Genomic DNA, 26,526 nt, shown 5'->3' with positions numbered 1-26,526 from the left:
ATTTCACCTCATGTCTGGCTCCAAAGTTCCCCAAATTATAGAAATGCTGCATCTTTCTGTAGGCCCTGTAGGCCTATTCAATAAATCCAAGCATACGGTTTCAGAACTGTTGAAAGACAAGCTGAACACTCAAGCAGAATCTCATTTTCCTGGGGGAATTGGCTCTCTAAATTAATAAAAAATATCCATGTCTACATTGTGGAACACAAACTCATTTTCCCAGGTTTATAAACCTCCCAGTACATACCTGACTCTGTTAAAATGCTGATGGCTCTTACTAAGCTATTCTAAAAAAGGGAGAAATCGATGCCTCTCTAAGTGATAAGATCATGCAGCCCATGGGTCCCATTGTCACACTGGAGGTAACACAAGGAACATTGAGGGAGTCAGAGAAATGAAAGGAACAATGAAGGTTCTTTACAAATCAGTTCACTGTGCAAACAGACAGGGAAACAATAAGCCAAGTTTTCATTGTGTCCAGCCTGCCTTTCAGATGGAAAATACAAACCAAATTAGATTTGGAAAATGGTCTATTATCCTGCCCTCATTGAGGAGAGAAGAGACCACAGTACACAGGGCTTCCTGGGAATCAATTATATCCTAATGAAATAATCATAGCTGATGGGTAACGTCATTGTGGCTTTTATAGAAGTTCAGTACTATTATTTATCTCTGTAGATTATTTTTTAAATTCTAGAGAAATTTAAAAGTAAAAAAGGAAAGGAGAAAGAATATTGTAATTTGGGATCCCCTCTTTGGTTTGTTGGCAGACCAAGGAAAAACAAATAGAAGACTCTAGGTTTGGGGAACAAAAACACAGGATGCCCAGTTTAATCTGGATTTCAGATAAACAACAAGCAGTTTTTTTATACCCCAGGTAACAAACAGATTTTTAAATCCAGCACCCTAAAAGTAGAAAAGCTCAGAAGTGGGACAAAGGTTGGTGAAGTTGAGGAGAAGCAGGGATGTCATGGCTGGAGTTTGGGGGTGGGAGGAGTATGAGGATATGGAACTTGAAACTGGAGGCAATCTAGTGGGAGGGTGAAGATTGAGTGTTAATGTGATGAGAAGCCATTGAAGGGCTTTATCCACTGGAATGTGCCACTCTGACTTGCAGTTTTAAGAGGTGGCCCAGTGGACTGCAGGAGGCCAGGTGAGAGCATGGAGCCAGACAAGGTGAGATCATGGAGCCAGAGCTGGACAGAGGCTATTGCACTGGTCCAGCCATGAGATGATGGGAATTCACTCCACAGTGATACCAGCAGAGGAGAAGAGAAGCAACCTGGGTCTGTTAGGTTAGTTTCAAGCATCAAAAACCAACTCTATAATCATCTGTCTGTTTTTGGCACAAACGGGAGGTTTTTTTTTTTTCTGGAAGTACAAGCATACTCGATTTCGTTATGCTTCACTTTATTGTGCTGCTCAGATACTGTTTTTTTTTTTTACAAACTGAAAGTTTCTGGCAGCTCTGTGTCAAGCAAGTCTATTGGTACCATTTTTTCAATAACATGGGCTTACTTCATGTGCCTGTGTCACATTTTAGAAGTTCTTTCAATATTTAAAACTTTTTCATTATTACTATATCAGTGATGGGCCAATTATATCAATTATCTCTGTTATGGTAATCTGTGATCAGTGATCGTTGATGATATCATTGTAATTGTTTTGGGGCACCACAAACCATTCCCTTATAAAAGAGCAACTTAATAGCTACATGTTGTGTGTGTTCTGAGGGCTTCACTGACTGGCTATGCTCCCATCTATCTTCTTCCTTTCCAGTCTCCCTATTCCCTGAAACACAACAATGTTGAAATTAGGCCAGTCAATAACTCTGCAATGGCCTCTAAGTATTGAAGTAAGAGAGAGTCATGTGTCTCTCAATTCAAATCAAAAGCTATAAATTACTAAGCTTAGTGAAGAAGACATGTTAAAAGCTGAGAGAGCTAAAAAGTTAGGCCTCTTACACCAAACAGTGGAGCATACAAAGTTCTTAAAGAAGATTATAAGTGCTATTCCAGTGAACTCACACATTTCTTAGATAGCTTCTATATCATCACTTGCTGCTTCACCTTGCATTTTTATGTTATGAAGATGGCTTCTCTCCTTGAACATCACGAACCAACTTCTGATAGCTTCAAACTTTTCTTCTGAAGCTTCCTCATCTCTTTCAACCTTCATAGAATTAAAAAGAGTAGGGCCTTGTTCTGGATTGGGCTTTGGCTTAAGGGAACGGTGTGGCTGGTTTGATCTTCTATCCAGACCAGTAACATTTTCTGCATATTAGCAAAAAGGTTGTTTCACTTTCTTAGCTTAATGTAGCAAGTTACCTAAGAAATCTAGCTAAGATCATTGATGAAGGTGATTACACTCAACAACAGATTTTCAATGTAGACAAAACAGCCTTATATTGCAAGATGCTATCCAGGACTTTTATAGCTAGAGAGAAGTCAGTGTTTGGCTTCGAGGCTTCAAACAGCAGGCTGACTCTCTTGTTAGGGGCTAATGCAGTTGGTGACTTTAAGTTGAAGACATTGCTCATTAACTAACTCACAATTTTAGGGTCCTTGAGAATTATGCTAAATCTCCTCTGCTTGTGAGCTGTGAATAGAACAACAAAGCCTGGACAATATCACATCTGTTGAAAGCATGAATTGCTGGATATTTTAATCCCACTGTTGAGACCTACTCCTCAGAAAAAAAGATTTCTTTCAAAATATTACTGCTTGATGACAAGGCACCTGTTCACTCAAGAGTTCAGATTGAGATGAATAAGAGATGAAAGTTGTTTTCATGTCTGCTAACAAACATCCATTCTGCAGCCCATGTACCAAGGAGTAAATTTGATTTTCAAGTCATATTACTTAAGAAATGCATTCATAAGATTAGAGGTACCATTGGCAGTGATTCCTCTGATGGATCTGTGCAAAGTAAATTGAAAACGTTCTGTAAAGGATTCTTCAATCTAGATGTTAACAAAAACATTCATGATTCATGGAAGAAGGTCAAAATATCAACATGAACAGGAGTTTGAAAGAAGTTGATTCCAACCCTTATGAATAACTTTGAGAATTTCAAGATCTCAGGGGAGGAAGCAACTGAAGTTGTTGTGGAAATAGTAAAATAACTAGAATTAGAAGTGGAGCCTGAAGATGTGATGAATTGCTACAATCTCATGATAAAACTTGAATGGAAGAGAAGCTGCTTCTTATGAATAAGCAAAGATAGTTGTCTCTTGAGATGGAAACTCCTCCTGGTGAAGATGCTGTGAACATTGTTGAAATGACAGCAGGGGATTTTGAATATTACACAAACTTCATTGATAAAGCAGTGGGAGGGCTTGAGGAATTTACTCCTATTTTGAAAGGAGTTCTACTGTGGGTAAAGTACTGTCAAACAGCATCACATGCTACAGAGAAATCTTTTGTAAAAGAAAGAGTCCATCAGTGTGCCAAAATTCATTGTTTTCTTATTTTAAGAAATTGCCACAGTCACCCCAAACTTTAGGAACCACCACCATAACATCAAGGCCCTTCAAGTCAGCAAAAAGTTTATGACTTACTGAAGGTTCAGACAATCATTAACATTTTTTAGCAATAACATATTTTTAAATTAAGTTATGTATGGTATATTGGTTTTTTTACACACAATGTTATTGCATACTCAATAGACAACTGTATAGTATAAACATAAATTTTATATGCATAAGAACCAAACAATTTGTGTGACTCCCTCTATTGTGATATCAGCTTTATTGCAGTGGTCTGGAACCAAATCCATATGCCTCTGAGGTGTGCCTGTATACATGAAGGCTGAAGTGAAAATCTGAAGGTGATCAGGGATGAAAAGAGCATAGGCAGGAGGAACCAGCCAAGATCACATCTTTAAAACAGCACAGGTGCCAGCCATATACCTTGGTCATTCAAAGCTGTATTCTTCATAGAACCACCTTCCTGTGAGTATGTGTGCATTGTCCCTGAGACTCCACATCATTCTCTTAAGGGTCAAAGACCTCGGCAGAATCATCTGAGTGGCCAGTGCAGTCACAGGCCTATACTTGTACCTCGGCCACCAGCAAGCAGGGAAAGGGACTCCATGCCTCCTTTGGGTTTTGTAGAAAGATGCTGAGGAGCCAGGTTTCCCAAGAAGGAATCATGTTCACACTGGGTAATTCAAAATCTAGCCAATAACCCTCCATGGATATTTGCTTTTTAGGATCAGGAATGTGACCTGATAAAACTATAATTCTAGGGACTGTCTATAATTTATTGAAGAACAAAGATCACAACAATTACATAATCTTTTTTTTTTTTTCTTGAGATAGAGCGTTGCTCTTGTTGTCCAGGCTGGAGTGCAATGATGTGATCTCAGCTCACTGCAACCTCCGCCTCCCGGGTTCAAGCAATTCTCTTGTCTCAGTCTCCCGAGTAGCTGGGATTACAGGCACCTGCCACCATACCCGGCTATTTTTTATTTTATTTTATTTTATTTTATGTTTTAGTAGAGATGAGGTTTCACCATGTTGGCTAGGCTGGTCCTGAACTCCTGACCTCAGGCAATTCACCCACCTTGGCCTCCTAGAGTACTGAGAATATAGGCATGAGCCACCGCGCCCAGCTGGATATTCTTAACTAAGATTTAATTCCAGCACTTATATCCAAAAATTTCACCAGTGTCCCTAGAGCAAGAAGAAAATAAAACTTATCAGTTGCATGTGTTATGAAGGCCTGAGGGTTTTAATGGCTTATAAACATAATCTGAGTCAACAGTGAGCTGTGGCTGATAGAACAGCATAGATCCCCATAGAAACAAAACCAAAGGGGATTAGAAAGGAAGAATTGAGGAGAGAAAATATACCTGAGGCTCTCTGCCTGACTTGAAGTGGACCCAAGTATTTTTCCAAGGTTTATTTTGTATGGATGACATAAATGATCATAATGTTCTGACCATCATGCAGCCCCCACCTTTTCTGACATTATGAAGTTATGTTGTTGCCATGAGGCTAAAAATGAGTTGGAACGCTTGCAAGGAGGTTAAAGGTGCTATAGTAGACAGACCTAGATAGGGTAAGAAATTCAACTTAAGTTTTAGGTTAAAGTAAGAGGAAAATGAACCAGACTAATATAGTTATGTCAATAATTAAATGAGATAATATATGGAAATTAATGGCTAGTGCTTAGCATGTGGTAAGTGTTCAATAAATGTTAGCAATTGCCTTCACAAAAAAGTTTCACAGCTTCTAAGAGTAGCCAGGTGTCTCAGAATTGGGCATGAAGTGCCAATTAATAGACACTCATTGAGTTGAAATAATGGCTTGAAATTGTCTATGGAAAGAAAATTGGGCTTTAAAACACATACACAAAGGAAAGAATCTGCATAACCCAATGCAATTCATTTCTCATCTCAATACAGAAGAATCTCTTTGCATTAACAGGACACTATTCAAAATCTCTGTTTCTGGAATTCTACTAAAATTGATAGAAGCTACATAAACAGTCAAACTGGATGTGGCCATAATAAATGTGGATGTTGGACTGCAGCATTGAGCAAGTCTCTGGTCACAGACCATCTCTTTTCACCCACTCACTACCTGACTTTTTAACCACTTACCTAGCAATCCAAAACCAAATAATCATAAATAAAATTCACAATCTTCCCCTACATGTTCTGCTGGCATCTCATTTTATAAATATATTAGAAAAAAATGGGAAGGTGGTTGTTAAGATTTTATGCAACAAGAAATATTTTACAGAGGGGAAATATACCCCTGTTACATCAAAACCAGAATATTGATGCCATACTTTATCATATTTATTTACTGTCATGTGTATGGTTTATATATTCTGCTTGATACTCTATAAAATATGTCAAACAAATCCTTAACTTTAGAAGACTTAAACAACATTTGTCTTATTCATCTTATATTTTAATTTTTCACAAAAGAGAAAAATTCATCAGTAGAACAACTGGAGAGGAAGGCAGTACACAAGCGTTGTGAGTTTGGGAGCAGCCAACATTCACAGGGGAGATAAAAACAACACACTTTAAATTCTAGGCCAGAGCTCCATAATGTATATATGTTTTCCTGAAAAATAAATGTATTTAATGAGCCACAAGTAAGGGCATGCTTGACTTGCCTATCTTTCTTTGTGGACTATCAAGTAAACCATCTTTAATATTTTTATCTCCTACATTCAGCCAGGGTTTCTACTCCTCGCTGTAGGGCACTTTGATGGAGCCAATATATTGAATTTTCAGCATTAGTAAGGAACAATCAGAAATCAGATCCAAGAAAGACTATATTTTTATTCAGTTCTAAGTTGGAGAGCCAGCAGGAAGCATCTTAGTTTTGCTTTGTTTAGTTTGTTTTAGTGTAGTTTCTAGTGGATGATAAGGCAGTTTACCTGAGTTCAGCTTATTTATCTCTGGAATACATTTTCCTCCACGTTATTTTGGCTACCACCTTCTGAATGATGACCTCTTTGTCCAAAATAGAATAATTTATTTCTTCATTCAGTCACATACTCATTTATTTATTAAATAGTTACTTAAGAATATGATTATGATCAATGCTATGCTCTATGCTGGTCAGGTATGGAATCCGCTATGCCCTCCAGGAGTCCTAAAAAGTTAATTTTTAGTAAATTGAAAACTACGGTCATGATATTATCCTCATGAGCTGACCTACTGAAAATTATTCTAATTGCTTTAGCCCAAAATTACAACTGTGGCGGGGTAGAGGAAGCACTTAGAGTGGCACTGGGTAACCATGTGGACTGGGAGTCTAAATCTTGTTTCAAGTGCCAGCTCTGATGCTACCTTATCCTAGGGCCTTAGACAAATACATGATGGTATGCAGGCTTCAGCATCTTTACCTCTAAAATAAGTAGGTGGGACAAGATGTTCTCTAAATTCTCTCTCACTCTAAAACTTCAAATCAGTTTGTGTCTCTGATACAAGTCACTTCTCTTATAGATGAGGACCTGTCCAAGTCATCCCCAGCTAGTAAGAGCAAAGAAGAAGTTGAAAACTAAGCCTCCTGCCACTGATTGCCAAGTCAGAAGCAACATCCTACTAGGGAGCTGATTAAATACAGCCCACAGACAAGAGTTTTTTGGTGGGGAAGTCATTCTGTTTGCTTGTTAGTTCATGTAGTTGAATTAGTTGACAATATTCCAACATAGGAAGATCTCATAATATATGTGGATTCATAACTCCTCTTACAAAATAACAGGATATATTTTCAGAAGTTAATGATGTGTTACATTCTCATGTGTCAATAACTGGATGGAGATTGTTAGGGGCTATCCTTTCCAGTGAACTACTTAGTCATGTTTGCCACAGTCCTCACTACTCTCTATTGTCTTATACAGAGCTTTCTCTCTCCCTTTTTATTACTTGCTTTGTCCTTCAAGGCAATGAGTTTGCAAACTCTATACTAAACCATAAATACATAGATGAGTTTGTGTGTGTGCATGAGTGTGTGGAAGTGGAGAAGAAATGGATATATTTTCATATAAAATTTACCACTCTATCTAAAATACGAAAAGAACTAGGCAAAACCCAGTGATATGTTTTATTCCCAATTAATAAGTAATTAAATTTTTGGACTTAATCTGTACTTATGTCATTGAATGGGCAAAACAGAAATTGAAATGCCATTCAGAACTTAGTTATCATTTAAATTAATCAACAACATTAGCTTTGGAGATATTTTTCTTCCTTTGTTTTGTCCAATCCAATAATCACACTATGTATTGAGACTTTCAGATGAAACACACACCACAAGGGTAGAAAGCTTGATCATGAGAATGATATTATTTTCTTTAATGCCTGACTGTGTAAAAAAGATCACATAGCTAAAGTGAATCATTTTCAATCTTCCTAAGCACTTTGAACTCAGCTTATCTTGTTGCCTGCTCAGGCTGGTTAATTAAAGAAAAAGAAAAGGAAAATGTTTTCATCTTGTGTTAGTGCTGTAATTCTTTTATTTTTAAGTGCAAGCCATTTTCTTCATAGATTTATTTAGTATTTTACTCCTAGATGATTTCAGCATGATTTAGTATTTACTTTCCTTCATCTTTTATTTTTCCTCTGATTAATGGAAGATAAAATAGTTAATTATGTGTTTTATTAAAGGCTGAAAATGTGTTTAAGAAACATCTTTCTTCTCATTTGAGTTCGCTCCATTCTACTCATGTTTCTTCATTGTTCAAATGAAAAAGCAACCATTAAAGACAGTTGATTTGTTCTTACTTATGTAGGTTTTTCCTCTTCCAAGAAAAAATACATCTACCACTCTCAATTTCTCAGTGGTGTTTAGTCTTTCCTTTGCTTCAGTTGACTAACGGAGTTAAGATCAAAAGAAATTAAAATATTATCAGTTTATCAGGCTTTTTATTAACAAGTTGTCTGAAGCAAAGAACCTAGAAAAGGCATAACTTGAGAAGAGTTATTTTTCTATTCAAGAAAGTTCTTTTCTTTAAGACAAAGATATTCTCCTAGCTATGTGAAAGTCAGTTATTTGAATTCAGTGCAATCTTTCTCAAGGTGATGATTTCTGCTTTGGTGATGAGAATTTTTACAAATGTTATGCAAGGTCTTAAATGTCCCCTGCCTTTCCTCTGACAGCTTGTTGTTCTGCATCATTTACTGCTTTCAAACCATGTTTTTTAAGGAGATGGCAGTTTTGCTGAGAAAAAAGTGACAGTACATATAAGACTTTTCCCTCTCATCTATACATAAGAAAGGTGTAATTTTGAGATTGAGTTTTTTTCCTTTAGCTTTTGAAAGATGAGTTGCTCACAATATGCAATTACGTGGCTCAAGACAAATAATTTCACAGATATAGCAGTTACAGAACGACTGGAGGAGATACTGGTGACATTTTATGAAGAGGTACGTGATGCATAATTCAAGAAATATAAGGACATTGGAGAGAATTTTAGAAAGTATGACTGTTTCTATTCAACTGTAGTCAATGTTTCTGTCCCTACCTATCAATTTGCTTGCTCTTCCCTCCATCGTCACAAAGAATTTCTAGAGCAGAAATGAGGAAAAAATGTGTTTTCAGATTTTGGAGCAGTATTCATTTCTCTTCATTCTTGTATTTTAATTCGAGGAATATTTTTTTTTCAAGGTAGACGAAAAAAAAAAAGAAGCATATTACCAAACAAACAAAAGAAGATAATGATAGTAAGCTGATATAAATATAATGTTTAACAAAAATAAACAAATAAAATAAATGTGATTTTTCAAAAGTAGGATTTTAAAGTTTTATTTGCTGTAAAGGACCTATGTTCCATTATTTTGTGAAAATAATTTAAAAATATTCTTTAGATGGTCTGGTTTCTAATTATTTAATAATATTCACTTTTTCCTATATTATTCAAGTTAGAGTACATGTGCTTATTTATTAAAATTATGTTTTTTTAAATTCTACTACCCCTATTGATTTTATTTCTAAAACCACAAAATGTTTATGATTTTAATGGGTACACATTTTATTTAGATTTTCTTTTGTCCAGAAATGAGCATTTGGAAACAATCTTTGGATTTTAATTGATGAAGACAATCAATCCATATTACTGAGAACCTACTCTGGCTGTCTGTGTGGATCAGACATGCTGAAAAATAAGCAAGGCTTCAGTGCATTTAGTACCAGTTTTTCTGATTTTATGATCCCTTTGAGTTGTACTATATCCCTCTGCCTGCCTGACTTCCCTTCTTCCTTCCTTCCTTCCTTGCAACCAATACTTATCAAGCACCTGCTATGAGCCAAGATGCGAGCAAAGCAAAATCCTTATATCTATGGAGTTCACAGTCCAGTAAGAGAGATACGTATATCATGCTAGGTTAAAAGTGTGCTTTTTTTAAAAGAAAAAAAAAGCAGAGTTGAGTGATAAAGAATGATAGGGACTACACATCTACTACAGAAAATATCATGTTGTCCCAAGGGAAGATTTTAAAAAAAGAAAAATAGGGATTGATATCAGGAAAAAATTTTTAAATGAAGGGTACTATATAACCACAAAAAATAAAAAATGAAGGGATAAAAATTTTGTCAGTTATATTAAAAGGTCAAGATGAATGAGAATATTATATTGTAAACAGTATTTTTGAAAGTACCTGAAGGAATCTTTTTCATGATCGTAGATCTATACAAAATTATTATATAAGTGGTATATGTTCTAATAATCATTATTAAAAGCTTACTTTGTCTTGGGCACAGATCAAGATGTTGGAAACACAGCAATAAACAAAACCAAGCCCTTTGCTTGATGTAGGCTTACCTCATATGGCTGCTCAGGCTGTGGACTGTACAATAATTTTCAGGAGCACATTCGCATAAACTATGATGCGTACCCTCTAGGGGTGTACAACACAGCAGTGCTGCTCTAACTGCTGTGAAGGGAAGACAGATCGTAAACAAATAAGAATATCTCATGGAGTGCTTTGGGGAAAAAATAAAGCAAAATGAGAGAGAGAAGAGTTAGGAGAGCAACTTTAGATTTTGTGGTCGGGTAATATTGTATGACTTTATCTGACTCATGTTCTGTCAGAATCATTCTAGCTTCTGTTTTCACAATAGACTGCAGAGCGCCAAGGAAGACACAAGGGGACCATGACAGTAGGAGACCATTGAAATAATTCGGGTGAGAGATGACCCAGCTGGAACCAGGTGATAGCAAGAGAGACGGGAATACATTTAGAAGGCACAGCAGGATTTGCTAATGGATTAGAGACAGAACATGAGAGTAAGGGAGGAGTCCAGAAGGACAAAATTCTTAAGAATCCTGAGCAACTGAAAGAATGGAATGCTGTTTACTGAGACATGGGAGGAGCAATGTGAGAGTTCCAATTTAAACGTCAAGTTCTGATTTAAACATGTCAACTTTCAGAGGCCAATTGCAAATTCAAGTGGAAATGTCAAATAAGGGGTTGGAGACCCAAATATAAAATTCAGGGGAGATATGGGGACTAGAGATATAATTTGAAAGCTGTTCATAGAAAGCCTTGAGGGCAGACAAAAATCACCTACAGTAATAGTTCTGAACCCTGGCTCTATGCTGTAATCACCTGGGAAACTTTCAGAAAGTACTGAGGACTGAGTCTTTTGCCAGACCAATTAAACAGAAACTGCTGGGGTGACACCAAGACAGTGGTATTTTTAAAAAACATCCCAAGTGATTCTTCTGAGCAGGTGGGTTGAGAACCACTGACTTAAGGGGTCAATAAAGAGATGACTAATATCTAAGAACTAAGCCCTGGAAGATGCTAGTGTTCACAAATCAAGAAGATGGGGCAGAATCAGCAAATGAGACAGTAACTAATATAAATGGGATGTAGAGCAGTGATCTGAAATCTTTAGTTAAAAAAGGGACATAGAGTAAAGATTTTGGCTTTGTGGACCATATGGACTCTGCTGCCATTACTAAACTGTGCTGCTATGGCATGAAGGCAGTTTTAGACATATATAAATGAATGAATGTGGCTATGTTTCAATAAAACATTATTTTCCAAAACAGGTGGTGGACCAAATCTGGCCCATGGACTGTTGTTTGCCAACCTCTGGTATAGAGCATCACAGGAATGGCTTTGGTGACCTCTTAAGTGAGATTATAATGGTGAGCCTGTGAGGCAGGAATATACAAGGAGCCCATGTAGCAGGGGTTCTCTCTTCAGTGACAGTCATGATGATATCAAAGCCATTGGAGGGTCACTAGAGCATGTGGGCAATCCTGACTTATTTAAATATTTTTAAACTTTCTATTTGAATCCATTGTGCCTAATAATGCCTATAGGTAGGTAGGTAGGTAGGTAGGTAGGGATTCTATAATAGATAGATTTCTACAATTTCACAAAAATCTTTTTCAAATGAAATACAATGAAATGAGTAAAATACAATTCCAAATGAATCCATAAACAAATTGGTTATTGTTTTTCCCTGAGTATACTACTGTTTTCACCATGGGGTAACAGGGGTTTGTTACTCTCTCAAGAGCCTTCATTTGGGGTTTCCCTGAAGAATTTAATTATTCTTTTCACTACACATAAAAATGAGGCAGAATGTGTTTTCCCTTATAAATTATCCGTGTCATACATGTGTAAAAGAATATTACTAATGTTAAAAGCAGAAGCCCCTGAAAATTGTAAAGGACCTATTGAAAGGACAACATACTATACAAGAAAAAAAATTACAATTTTGAACACCCAGACTGTTGCTTTTGATTAGCAGCTAATTAATAGTGATAATTATGATAATTTACAGTTTTATGGGACCTCTGACTCAAACATCTCAAAGAGTTTTGAAAATCCAAATAAATTATATTATTCCTTGGTTGCAACAAAGCATGAAGTTTATGAATATTAAAAAAAATAGCAACAAGTTAAAATGAATGATGGTTCTAAAAGGCTAGAAAAGGTAGAAACAAATTTCAGGAGCAGAATTCCAACCACTTGGCCAACCCTAGACACAAATGAGGTGCCATGGCTATTTGGGTACTAGAATTCAATAGTTAGCCTAGAGGCTTCTGCTCAAAATTGTCAGAAGAATTATTATGCTGTACAGCTTCGACGGGAATTGGCAAATTGGAAGCAGATAACCAAGTTCCAACACTTCAACCATGTGTAGATGGGTCTAATTGACCAAGACTTAGATTCCAGATCAACCAGCATTTACTGAGCACCTATCATGTGCCAGCTCTCAGTTGGGTTTCATTATTCAATGTTGATATGGAAACGGAATGGAGCAGAAGGCTCTGGTTCTGTAAAAGATGGTGTAGTCCCACTCTATCCAGGCTTTCTCTCATATGACTAAAAATTCCTGGACATAACATAACAAGCAGCACAGGAACGCTCTGAAAAATGGAGAGAAGGAATACAGCTTAGGAACTTCGGCACTGAGGACAGTGGTGAATTTCCTGGGCTTCTTTATCACTTCTTATATATCAAGAACAGGGTGCTGCAGAAGCCTCAGGTCTGAACCACCAACTAGCATAGACAAAGAAGCTCCAACAAAAGCCCATTTTTCCCAACCAAAGGACCAGGAAAAGGGTAAACTAACAACAGAAAGCCCTTTTGGTAATGCTCACCCTACACCAGCCAAACACCAAGAGAACAACTGCACCCTCCCCAAGCCTCCCCCCACCCCCACTCCAGGGTTTAGCAGGGTCAAGCTGTTCTTACTCCAGGCAAACAAGCCACCCTCTGGTTCCCCTACCCAGTGGTGGCAGTGGGGCCACATGAAAATCTGATTTTCCATCCCTCAAACTGTCCCAATGGGAGTAGGAAGCACTCAAATCTTCAGCAAGGTGGTGTCTTCAGGCCAACTGGGGAAACTTGGTCCTGAATGCTGTCACCATGGACTAGTTTCACCTGTTCCCATACTTCTGCTAAATGAAACCATGCAGTATATAACCTTTGTATCTGCCTTCCTTTGTGTAACAAAATGTTTTTGAGATTTGTCCAACTACTTGTATGTATCAACAGTTAGCTCTGTTTTATTAGTGAGTTCTATTCCATTGTGTGGATATACGCGATGTGCTCCACTCTCCTGTTGATGGCCATTTGCATTGTTTCCAGTTTGGACCTATTCTTAGTAAAGCTTCTATGAATATTCTTGTACAAACTTTGTATGGACATAATTAATTTTGACTTTATTATATAGAAAACATTTCATATGTATATATATATCTGTCTTGAGTATAATATATTCATCTATTTTGACCATCTCCTCTACTCAGTTTATCAGCTAATTGTCTCATTTCATGCTCAATATTAATATCAGCCTCAATAACAACAACAAAAAGAATGGGGAAATTGGTATGAATCCAGTGTGTTTAAAAGATGGTAGTTCCGACTAATTCTATCAAATAGAGATTTAGATTTCATTTATTCAACCCACTTGTTGAATTTCCCTAAGTAGCAACACTGAAGATGAATAGAATGCTGTCCTTGCTGCTGATGTGCTCACAGCCAAGGCGCTTAATAGTCTAAAAGTTAAACCATTTAACTTGAGGGAGTTTTGTGATGAGTGGGCACCTATTGAATTCTCAATATTTGAATATTACCTTTGTATGGCACTTTTCTGAGATTGGAAGTGATAAAATTGCGTGCTGAGCAAGGCAACTGATAAACCTTAAGATCAACAAACTAAAGGAAATAAGAATTTAAATGGTCTCCATCTCTGGGAAGGCACAAGATGATGTTGTGTCCATCTTCATGAATCTGTCATGAATTGTCATGAATGCCAGTTTATCTTCATTTTCACAAGATTCCTAAAATGTTCTATTCTCTCCCCCATGAAAGAAAAAAAGGTGGTAGGTGAATCATTTTTGAAACAGAACCAATTATAGAGAATCCATTCTTCCTAACAACTTAGTAACCTACTGCATCTTGCCATGATTTAACCAGTGCCACCCATTGCAGTTAGATGAGAAATTGGGAAGCTAAGTTATTTCAAGCTGAAAATGCAAGCTAATACTTGCAAGAATGTATTTTGAAGTAGAATTAAAGTGAAAATAACATAGAGCTATGATCAAAAAGAAAAGCTCTTAATTAAAAAGCTATTGAGAAAGTGAACCCCCTTAGTAGTCTCAACCCAATTTCTATCTTCATCCATAACTTTCAGTTTTATCTCTGCACCCTCACCTCTTCCCTAGGGGCCCACTAAGTTTTCAATGTCTCTAATGTATGAGGTTCAGAGTTTACCTGGCATTTCTCTGAAAGGCTCGGTAAACATCTCATCCATAGTAGTGATGAAGGTCATGCAGAAGAGACAAAGGGCTCCTATTAGATGCTGCTAAGTGCTTCTCACTTTTACTGGGAGAGCTGGTTCAGCTGTAAGAGTCCTGCATAAAGGAGCCTAAACACAATGAGCAGCATTTCTAAAGCCTTTAGACTGATTAGGCAGATTCTCAAGAGAACACTAAGGGAAGAACTTAAATTATCTTGTTTCTGAGAAACGCTGGAGACTCAAGTCCTCATTTCCTTTATTCTGGTCTTCACAATATGCTTTTCTACTGATATTTTTTCTATTGAATCTCTGTGTTGTAAGTTCACTTGAACTACAATAATGCCCTGATCAACTAAATTAAATATATAGCTTGTTTCCCTCTAATGCATTCTGCAAGTTGCTTTTTTGCTCATTAGCTAGTAATGGTTTCCCTTTCAATGTGCATGACTTCACAATTTTCAGAATCTCTCTGAGCCTCTCTGCACCCTACTTATATTACATCTATGTTCTGTTTTTGGTCTGTCGCCTCCACATTGTTTTTTTGTTTATTTGTTTGCTAGGAAAGGAAATTCTGCAATTGCTACAGTTGAAAGATTATCCCATGTTAGGCAGGAATATGGACACCATTTGCCTCCTGTGTGAAACCATCACATACCGCTCAGCCTCAACATCCTTGAAGCATATAGTTCATTATCATCATTTAACTCAACCATGGAGGAATGACATGATAGTGAGTTCCCTGGGCTCCCATGCTGGTTACAAATGTTATAACTCACTCTCTCTTTGAAACTTCATATATCTATGATGTTTCAAGTTCTTAATAGTAAGACAGCTCTTAAACCTCTTTTCTAAGCCCCTGGAGTCACTAGCTTGATCACTGTCTCCAAATGCCAGAGCCAGCTACACCCATTCCAGCCTAAAAGAACTCCTACTCATATGTAACATCTAACAGTGAATAGACTGGTACATACTTGAAGCTAAATCTAGAATTCATAGGGCCCCACTATATTGCTGTCATATTCTGCCCAAAGTTGAGCTTGAACCCAAGGCCTGCATGGCTACCAAAGCCTAATTCATGGGTACCTTGGCTCCAGGTATCCTGAGTAGGCCTGAATTGATGACTAGTTCTGCTATGCCCACTGTTTCCCCAGATAGAAATTCATTCCTTCGTTTGAGTTCTACCATGTATCAATTACCAGGGAGCAATTAACAAAAGAAACAAGATCCCTACTCAAATAGAGCTTGCGTTCTGGTGGAAGAAAAATACTATGAACAGATAAACAACAAATGAACAACATGCTTCTGGACTTTAATAAGTATTATAAGGAAAATAAACAGGATGAAATAATAGAAAATCATGGCAGGGCTCCTACAATGGATTAAGTAGTCAGAGAAGATCGTGGGTTGTTTTGAGGAGCAAAAATTAGGGCAAAAGCTGTGTAATCAGGGGGTGTTTTTTTATTCTATTGTCATAGTCAGATCTTGGAGCATTTGTGAAACAGAGTTACTAGGAAACACTCAGGTGAGAGTACTGGGGAGAGTATAATGAGGGACTACAAAGTTGTGAGTAGAATTAGTGCTTGAAATTATTCGTGATTCAAAACAAAAGGAATTCATGATTATCCCCTTACCATGTCTAGTCATGAAGGCACAAAAAGAGGGAGGAGTTTCTGGAACTTGGAGAGGGTTTCTATAGTTGTAAGAGAGATGCTCAACAGGACCTGTGGCTTTAACAAGAAACCACGACTGGACCATGTTCTAGCAAAGTATGAGCCAGGGTAACAAAGACCCCAAACTCACTCTCTTGTCGTTTTTTATCCTCCCTTAGTGCCCCTTAATTAGTGAAACTCAACCAGAAGCCAAGCACCAAGGAATCTTAGATGTTCAAGTCCACAGGGATCAGCCTCCCATGGCATAAAGGTAAATAGTGAGGGTAGAGATGTACATGGAGAGCCAACAGAGAATAACCATTATGAAATAGAATGAGTCAGGTTCTGACAAGGCTAGATTGTGGTTCACCATTGTTGAAACAGCAATTACTACAAATATTCAACAGAAGATTGAAGGAAATCAATACACAACTAATGCCTCACTGTAAAACCGTCCTAGGAAGACAGGCAGTTCATGGAGTAGGACCATCAAGACTGTATGCCCTACAAGAAGATACAGCCATCTTTGTAACTCAGTATCAAAGTCTTTCTCATGAAGTGTCATTCAACAGAAAGTCCTGTAATCATGAGATTGTACTGTGTAATATTTTAGAAAAATCAAGACAGCCTGACAATTGTAATAAACATGCTAAACAAGAGTGCACCAACCACTTGAGAGACTATTTGAGACATTCGAAATGACAGGCTGGTAGAGTAAGCTCTGGTGTATCCTGGATAAAATGAAAATTGCCTTCTGTCTGATCTTGCATAAATTTGGATTTCAGGTAGTAAGTGACAAGATGAAATTGCCTTCCCAATCAAGTCACCTGTCACCCTTCAGTCCACCTTCAATTACTTGTGCTATCTTTAGCATTCAAAATACATTTCTATGTATATATGAAATTACAGGAAACCATGTAAAGACAATAAAGGAATTTTCTATTTCTGATATTTTGTATTCCCTCAATTCAAAATCATACAGTTTTGGTTTGTTTTAATTCAACTCAACTCCACAACTTAGTAAACATTTATCAAATGCCTGTTCTGTGCCAGGGTCAGACGTAAATTGCGTATAGTAAAATTACCTTTAAAACGCTCCTAACATACCATTGTGTGCCATACTAGAGCCCTGTATCAGTTTATCTGTCTCTTTCTTGATCAGTATTACTCTATGGCTCACAATTAATACCTGAATGTCTTTCCTTGAGGGCATTGCTATAGCATCACCACCTAGTCACATGGCCACTTGACCAATATGGTTTACCTCCTGGCCACTAGGTGGAACACCTTAGCCTCAGGCTCACATTCTTCCCATAGATTTTGATGAATACATTGACTGTGGCAGGCTTACTTGCATCCGCCGACTGTTTAGAGCAGGAAATGTGATGGTGGCATTGCAAGCTGACACAGTTAAGATCCTGGAAGTCAGTTTTGCCTATGTTGTAACTACTCTGTGCTGTGCCATGCACCATAGAGACACAAAGAGGAGCCTTTTGCAGTTTTTACATTTAAAAAGATCCCCATCTTCTGCAGAAGAAAGAGGGTACAGAATAACTAATGTGTGGGGAGAAGGCAGTGTGTGTTTGCAGCTAGCAGAGGAAGGGGTTAAATCGGAGGGTTGAGGGAGGAGATGGCTTTTGAGCCAGACTTGAAAAGATAGGAAGAATTTCAAGGAGAAGAAATGAAGGGAAAGGAGGGCCCAAACAGAGCAAACATAAGCAAACTGAGAACCACGACAGAGCAGACGTATTCAGTCAAAATGAAAATGCTCAAGGTCATGATTGCTAAAGTAAGGAGATGGGGGGGGCGTGTTACAGTGGCAAGACTAAGACCAATAGAATGACACAAATCTAGATGTGAATCCCAGCTCTACCCCCATGTGACCTTGGGCATGTCGTTCAACCTGGCTAAGGCTCAGTGACCTCATTTTTGAATAGGACGATAGTGCTATCTCATAAGATACTTGTGAGGATTAAATGAGCTGAGTGCTAATACCCTTCTCCCATATTTTATTCTTCTTCTGAAAACATTGCACCTCCAAAGATAGCAAAATAAGAATTTGAATACTAATTTTTTAATGTAAATAATAGTTAACACCTATTGAATGTTCAATACATGCCAGACACTAGGCTAAATATTCTGTATGCATCCTCTCCATGAATCATGTTCTTTGATCATACCCATTTTGTAGATGAGGAAACTGAGGCTTATGGAGGTGAAGAAAATGTCCCCAAACTATCTAGTGTTAGAACAGAAATTTTGAGAGAGACAGGCTGGTTCCATGGCCCAGGTTCTTAAACACTATACTAAATTATGCCCTGGATAAGTGTATACAATTCATACATTTATTCAACACAAATTTATTGAACACATTGTGTATGCTAGGCACTGTCAGTAAACCACCAAGGAAAAATATCTCTGGCCCCGTAAACCTTACATTCTGTACAGAAAGAGGGGCAATAAACAAACAAATAAGTAACTCATATATAGTTATTTGAAAGATGATGAGTACTATGGTGAAATGAAACATGCTGGGAGAGTGGAGAGCATAGAAGCGGGTTACCGTGTTTAAATATGGCCATCAGGGAGGGTTGCATAGCAAAAGCAACATAGGGTGAAGACTTGGAGGAAGTGAGAGAAAAACCTGTGATGATATCTGGGTTAAGAGCTTGCTGGAGGAAAGGATTGCAAATGAAAGGACCCTGAGGAGGGAACAGGTTGGATCTTCTGTGGAAGGAGAAAGGTTGTCAGTGTGGCAGAGTGCGCTAGGAGACAGGCAAGGGTATGAGAGGAGGGAAGTAATAAAGGCCATACCTCACACCTTGTATGATGTGCCCAGTAAGGGCTTTGGCCTCTCTAAGAGTGAGCTGGGAGCCATGGAGGAGGGGGCTTGAACAAAGGACTGACATGTTCTCATATTATAACAGCATCTCTCTACTTGTGCTTTTGAGGAAGGGGGATCAGTTTGCATTCTACTGCTGCCACCCAGGCAAAACGAAGATGGCTTAGATGGTGACTGTATTCTAGATGTATATTGAAGGTGCAGCAAATAGGGCTTTCTGATAAATTGAATATGAAATAAGAGAGCAAAGTAAGAGTTAATAATGAGGTCAAGGGATTCTGGTAACCTCTATAACAAGATTGTGCTCTGGTACTCCACTCATTGTATACTACAACTAGAGAGGGAAAACTTCTAATCAGGTTTCAGGTTATGACATCAAGAGAGGGAAAACGTCTCTTCTGGAGTAATAACCTGGGGACAGTATAAATAAGGAGGAAAGGAATACGGGAGTGCCTGTGTAGAATGCCAACAGTGACAGTAGGGAATTTCTACTGCAGTATTGGCCCATATAGAACAATAGACTTTTTCAGGCTCCCAGACACATGCAAAGCTGTTCAGCCTGAGAGGGGAGTGGGAGCCACTGATAGAACGTGTAATATCTATCTTTGGAGTTTTGCTACCAGTTTTGCTTTAATTACTCTACATTTTTTAAGCTGCAGAAAATATAAAAGCTTACCCACTCAGTCTAGTTTTTTCTCTGTCTGGGAAAGAGCCATTTCCTCCTCCTAATCTCTCCCTCTCCCTCTCTACCAAAATGCATGCATTTTCTTCTTAAGGGGAATCCTGGGTTTTTGTACACATGAGCATGTGGCTATGTATCCAAGTGGATCCTTAGTCCCCACCATAATTCAAAGAAGGAGTGATCCAACTTTGGCTCAGGTATTTCCTCACAGATTGGAGAGTGTGGGTGTGTGTCTGTGTGTGTGTGTGTGTGTGTGTGTGTGTGTGCACGCACGCACGCATACACGCAAACTTGCTCTCCCTGCTGTATGACGTAGGCCAACTTACTGAACCTGGAAAAATCTCCTTTCCTTATCTGTATCATGGGGGACATCGACAACATCAGTCTCTCAGAGTGATTGGAGAGTGAATATGAAGGGTGAAATAAAGCATGTAAACCCTTGAACTAAGGACCTGGCACATGAGAAGTCCTCTATCAACATTGTTTGCCAATTTATTATGATTATGGTTAGGTCTATGATTAACCTTCTTAATAAGCTTAATTAAGTGCATAGAATAGAGTAGATGTCCAATAATTGTTCATCTATTGCCCTCCTCTCTCAATAAAACTGGCTTCAGAATCTTTCAAAACTGAAACAAATTATAATGATACTTGGGAGGCAAGTACACAGTGGTATCCAACAGCATGAGAAGTTTCAATGGTGAAGATGACTAGGCTAAGTGAGTGGCAGGGACAGTGATGAGAAGGAGATGAATTAGAGATATGTATCCAGGATGTAGGATAAGTAAGACCTAGTGATTGACGAGAAATGGAAGGTGAGTGCACACATCCCTACTCTTCCTGCCAAAGCTGTTCTGCACTTTGCATCAGTTATCTAATGCCGTAATAATGCACCACAACAAACAGCCAAAAAACCTCAGGAGCATACAATACATTAATTTTGCTCGTGATATTGTTTGTCAATTGGCTAGCACTGTTGACTTGGGCCAAACTCTGCTAACTTGCTGGGCTTACTTATGAATAGCTAGTCAGTTGGCAGGTCTTCTGGGACCTACCTCGTGGAAGATAACTGCGTGTTGCCTAGAGCAATGAAGTGACTGGGCCACTATGTCTCTCCCTGCAGGGAGGAGAGGGTATCAGCCCATAACCCCAATCTCCTCTTGTCCTCAGCTGGATCTCCCTGCTACAAACTTATGACTGAATGCCCATCATAAGTTATTTGCATCCCCTCTAATGACTGAAAAATTGAGCTTTCAGCTTTTTGGATGCAGAGCCCCTGTCTAACCGTCACCACCGTATCAGAGATCCCCACTTTGCAGAGGCAATCTGGGAAAATTTTATGCAGATTTGTAAACCAATCCTATTTCCCCAGAGACCTGTTATTTTTGTTCTCATCATTTCTGATTGATCTTGGAAAGATCTGTGTCTGCTATCCTCTGACCCTTAGCTCTTAAATTTCTCTGATTCTAGCCTCTCTGACAAGCTGATTTGTAATGAATCATAAACAAATACTTCCATTTATTGGCAGTGCTAATTTGTAAGGCAATTCAGTGACAAATCCTTGCTTAAGTCTCTTGTTTACTTTGGAAAATTAGATTCAAAAAAGTGTAGATACCCCTGGACATAGTCACTGGTGGACATGGAAATAGGAATAACAGTTTGAACCGTGTTTCCACTGAGGTTTTTAGCTAGCAAAGTAAAAAATGACATCCTGAAATCAACAAACTATTGCTCAGTGATTTAGCAACCGATTGAACAGTTCCTTAAGTGATTGTGCAAAAACCACCTTCCAAGTCGACTATCTAGGCAGTCTTCTTACAAGCTGTAATTTTAGGGCTGTGGAAAACACATCTATCCATCTGCTCAGTGATAGCTGAAGTTGACAGTGTACCAAGTGTCTTATTACATAATTAAAATTAAGACTAAAATTGCAAATATTTCTGTTGGCTCTAACACAAGGATTTGCATTCATATGAATGATATAATATGATTAGGTAGAAAGATAGAGATTTGATCATTGATTGGTTTTTTAAAGACAGGGTCTTCTTCTGTCACCCAGCCTAGAATGCAGTGGTGCAATCATAGTTCACTGAAGCCTCGAACTCCTGGGCTCCAGAGATCCTCCCATCTCAGCCTCCCAGTAGCTAAGACTTTTACGGTTTTTCTTTTTTTTTGTGGAGACTGGGTCTCACTAAGTTGCCCAGGCTGGTCTCAAACTCTTAGCCTCAAGCAATTCTCCCATCTTGGCCTCCCAAAATGCTGGGTTAGGTTGTGAGTCACTGTGCCTGGCCCGTTTATTTATTTATTTGTCTATTTGTCAAATATATTCTGAGCACTTACTTGAGGTCTGTTCCTTTCTTTCCACTACCTTTTATCCTTTTAAAAAAGATTCTTTCTTTTTCTTCTTTTATTCCTTCACCTTTCTTTGAATTTTACTTTTCATTGTCAAGTAAATTATGATGCTAGCTCCAAACCTCAATGCAGAACTCTTAGCAGCTGGAAAGGTCCAAGCAAAGTGTCATCTGCTGAGCTAGCTGGGCCTAATATATTAAGCATAGTTTTTCCTGATGATGTCTTCACAGCTTGGGGCCTTTCTGACTCTGAAAGGGACTGCCCCTCCCAAAGCTAGCTAATTCCTAGGGACAGCCGACATCTGGGCCCTGAAAGAGGCTTTTTATATGCAAACAAACCAATCCAAAGCCCATCATACCTCCCAGCCTTCTTTATGGAGCTCTTAACATTCTAAGCTAATATTCACCTTCCCTAATCACCCCAGGGCCAGGTACCAGACAACTAGAGACAGCTCCTAGGTCCAGAACCCACTGAAATTACTCAAACTAGCCATTTCTAACCCTGTTTACTCTGCCTCTCATATTTCCTGCAGAAATCACAATAAGGGTGCTTGCCTTGCCGTATTCCCTCCTCACTCTCTCTGCCTCTTGCCTGACTCTTGGGCCTCCTCATGTGGCCCTTCATGAAATGCTGGGCTTCCCGTTTCTGGATATCTGAATACATAAGGTCTTCATGTCATTTCCACATCTGCATATCTCACCATGCTTGATTAAAACAAATCCCAGGTAGATTTCAAAACACCTAAATACTTGGAATCAAACAAGAGGTGAGAGGTGTCCATTTATTTGTTCAGATCCCCTTCCCACACATGAGTCAGAGCTTACCACTGTGATATGAAGAAAAGTGAATCCAGAGGATACCTATCAGTGGCAAGGAAAATAACAAAAGCAAGAGATGGGTTAAAAATCCTTCATGCCCAGCCTCTGACCTACCCAAGCTTCCTGTCTTGAGAGAGGAAGTGAGAGCCTGCACCTCCAAGCATGGCCACGGCAAGCAAGAACCTGCTGAGTGTCAGATTTCATTCTCTCTTCAGTAAAAGGTTTGGAGATAGAAAGTTGAACAAAATGTGTCCCTGCCCTGAAAAGGACTACCTGCTGGTGAGGGGGAGAGACAGTACATGAATAACTGCTTTGAACATATCAAAGCTTTCCACTCAACTCTCAGAGAAGCCTTTAGGTACAGGTGACACTTGTGCTGAATCTTGAAGAATGAACAGAAGTTTACTTTAAAAAGGTCAGGTTGTGGATCTTTGGTAGAGAAACATTATTCTTTGCATGAATAAAAGGTGTGTGAAAGGGTGTGTTGAGCTTATGTTTAGAAACTTGATCGTGTTTCCATGGTTTTGAATTTTTCCTGCGTTTGTATCTTCTCCATCAGTAACTACCTCGTCAGCAAATTCCAAGACTAGAGCAGAGTTGTGCTGTCAGTCTCGGGAGATAAATCATCCCTGGAGATTGCCAATTTGAAGGCAAGGGGACAGAGCCTTCTCTCTCCTCTTTAGAACCCAGACCTTCTGAGGGCCAGGCAAATAGGAAAAAGCACTATAGTTTGCAGGCATCTTGCCCTTTAAGCACCATTTGGAATAATACCAAAAAATGAGCTGATGAGTTAAATTTTTAACAGCAGATTTATATACTACATCACTACACTTTACTCCTCAGTGAACTGTTACATGCCCAACCAAAAACATTGAAAAATGAGGATGGGCGCACAGGGGCTACCATTCTTAAGATGCCAGCTACTAAGCGTGGCAGTCTTATTATTACGGTGGCCCAGATCCTTGACAGTTATTGATGCTTACCAGTTCCCAAACTTCAAAGGTTTGCAAAATGAAGCACTCTTTAAAAACTTAAGGCACTCCATTAATTTCAAATTGCTCTACTCTGCCCAGACCCAAACTGTACTCATTTCCAAATGAAACGACTCCTAAGAATCTGAAGAGCCTCAGTTATTCTAAATCACTCTGCAAGGCAAGCACAAAATTAATCAGGCCTCCAGTGTGTGTGTGTGTTTAGCAGCAGGAATGCGGCAGAGAATGCCATAAATAAAAACAGCAAGTCCGGCTGTTGGCCAAAACCTCAGGAAAGTCTGTTTTCAGTTGGGTGAAATAAAGCTTCACCAACCTGTTTAACATATTATATTGTGTGGGAGGAAAAACTGGAAAATGTCTCAAATAAATAAATAAAGCCCTGATAAACAGGGAGGTAATTCTTTAGTATTAACCCATTAGCAGAGACATTTGCTTATTTTCTTAATATGTTAAAATAATTATCCTTATTTTCTGGTAGTGGGTCAGTACCATTTCCAGCTAGATGATGTTTAAGGTTTTCATGCACATGACCCCTGTAGGAGCTAAAAATTCCTTTCCTTGTTTGCTTCCACTTGTTTGATGTTTTAGAATCCAAGGATGCTATAAATGGAAGACATCTTAGAGTTCTCCTTTGTAGAGGAGATCAACGTAAAATAAAACATTCTGAAGATAAATCATCATCATTATAATCATCCTGAGCATTTACCAAGCATTCAGTATGTGTGAGATACTATGATAAAAGCTTCATACAACAACTCTTGAATTCTCACAACTCTATGAAAAAAGACCTTTAATTAGCCTCATTTTATGTATGGGAAACGCAGAGAGACTAAATAAGCTGTCCAGGATGACACTGCTGAGAAGCAGAGGAGCAGAGATTAAAGCCAAGTTGTACTGGACTGCAGATCCTGCCCTCCAGCCACAAGGCTGGACCACAGTGCAGATGGGGCCAGAAGGAAGACCCAGTTCTTCAAACTCCCTTTAGTTATCCTCATACACAATGTTGGCTGATGGAGTCACGGGAAAAGAATATAAATACCTTTCAGCCCATTCCAAGATGAGTTTCTTAGGGAAGATGCTATGTTTCTTCCAATTGTATACCCAACACCAACTACAGTCAGGCCTTAGGTTACTGATCAATTGATGTTTAGTGGATAAGGGAATGAATGAGTTTGACCCAAAGTCATGTTCCGATAGACAGTTTTCAAGTTTCAAGTAAACAATACAATGCTACCAATTTCCAGGTATGTCAAAAGTTCCCAAGACAATTTGGCTTCTGAAAATATCCATGCATTCACTTTAAAGGAAGAGTCATTCCAAATTGTCATTCACATTTCACCCATCCTAAGATGTATATCAGTCAGCAAGTGTACAAAAGGAGTTCAAGGTAGTTAAAAGATTGTCCTGGACAAAACACTTGAACTTAACTGAGATTCCAGCCTGCTAATAACATCTTTCAGCCTTTTTCTTAGACATAATCCAGTTGAGGCATAAAGAGGAGAGCTGCAGCTTAAAATACTTACTGAAATAACAACAGAATATTGTGCAAAGTGGCTGAGGCCAGTAATCCCAACACTTTGGGGGGCTGGGGTGGGTGGATCACTTGAGCCCAGGAGTTTGAGACGAGCCTGGGCAACATGGAGAAATCCCATCTCTATAAAAAACACAAAAATTAGCTAGGTGTGGTGGCACCTGCCCATAGTCCCAGCTACTTGGGAGGGTGGGGTGAAAGTATCACCTGACCCCGGGAAATAGAGCCTGCAGTAAGCTGTGATCACACCACTGCACTCCAGCCTGGGCCTGGGCAACAGAGCAAGAGACCCCTTCTCAAAAAAAAAAAGAAAGAAAGAAAAAGAATGAAAGAATGAGGCAACAAAAACCAGACTGCCTGAGTCCAAATCTTTGCCTTGTCATTTAACAACTATGGGACTCAGGCAAATTATTTCATATCTTTGTGCCTTATTTTGCTTAATTGTAAAACAGAGATAAAAATAAGAAATCTGAAGACCGTAGGAATGTTCTAAAGATTGAATGAAATTGTATATATAGAACATATATATGGCCTGGCTCATGGTAATACTTAAGAAAGGTTAGATATTGTTATTAATTTTTATTTCCAATTTTTCCATGTCTTTAGATCTTACTTGGAATAATGTCAGTTAAGGAGGGTCTACCATTCAAAGGGTAAGCTTTGGTAATAAAGCTGTCACCTTATTTGCCAATTTGATCTCTTAATGATGCAAGTTCTATTTCCACAGCCTGGATAAGATGCTATTACTATACTCTCAATATAAATATACTCTTGTTGCTTGAGATAAAACTGAATAAAACAAACCAAAGAATTTTACCTAAATATGGAAATAGCCTTAAATATAAAAATAGTGATAGTGATCAATTATGATTAACTTATGATGTACTGACACTTCATGCAATTTCTAATGTTCACCGCCTTAAAAG

Source organism: Callithrix jacchus, chromosome 15 (genome assembly GCF_049354715.1).
Source record: "Callithrix jacchus isolate 240 chromosome 15, calJac240_pri, whole genome shotgun sequence".
In the NCBI taxonomy this organism is placed as follows: Eukaryota; Metazoa; Chordata; class Mammalia; order Primates; family Cebidae; genus Callithrix; species Callithrix jacchus.
Note: the sequence above shows the minus strand (reverse complement) of the source record.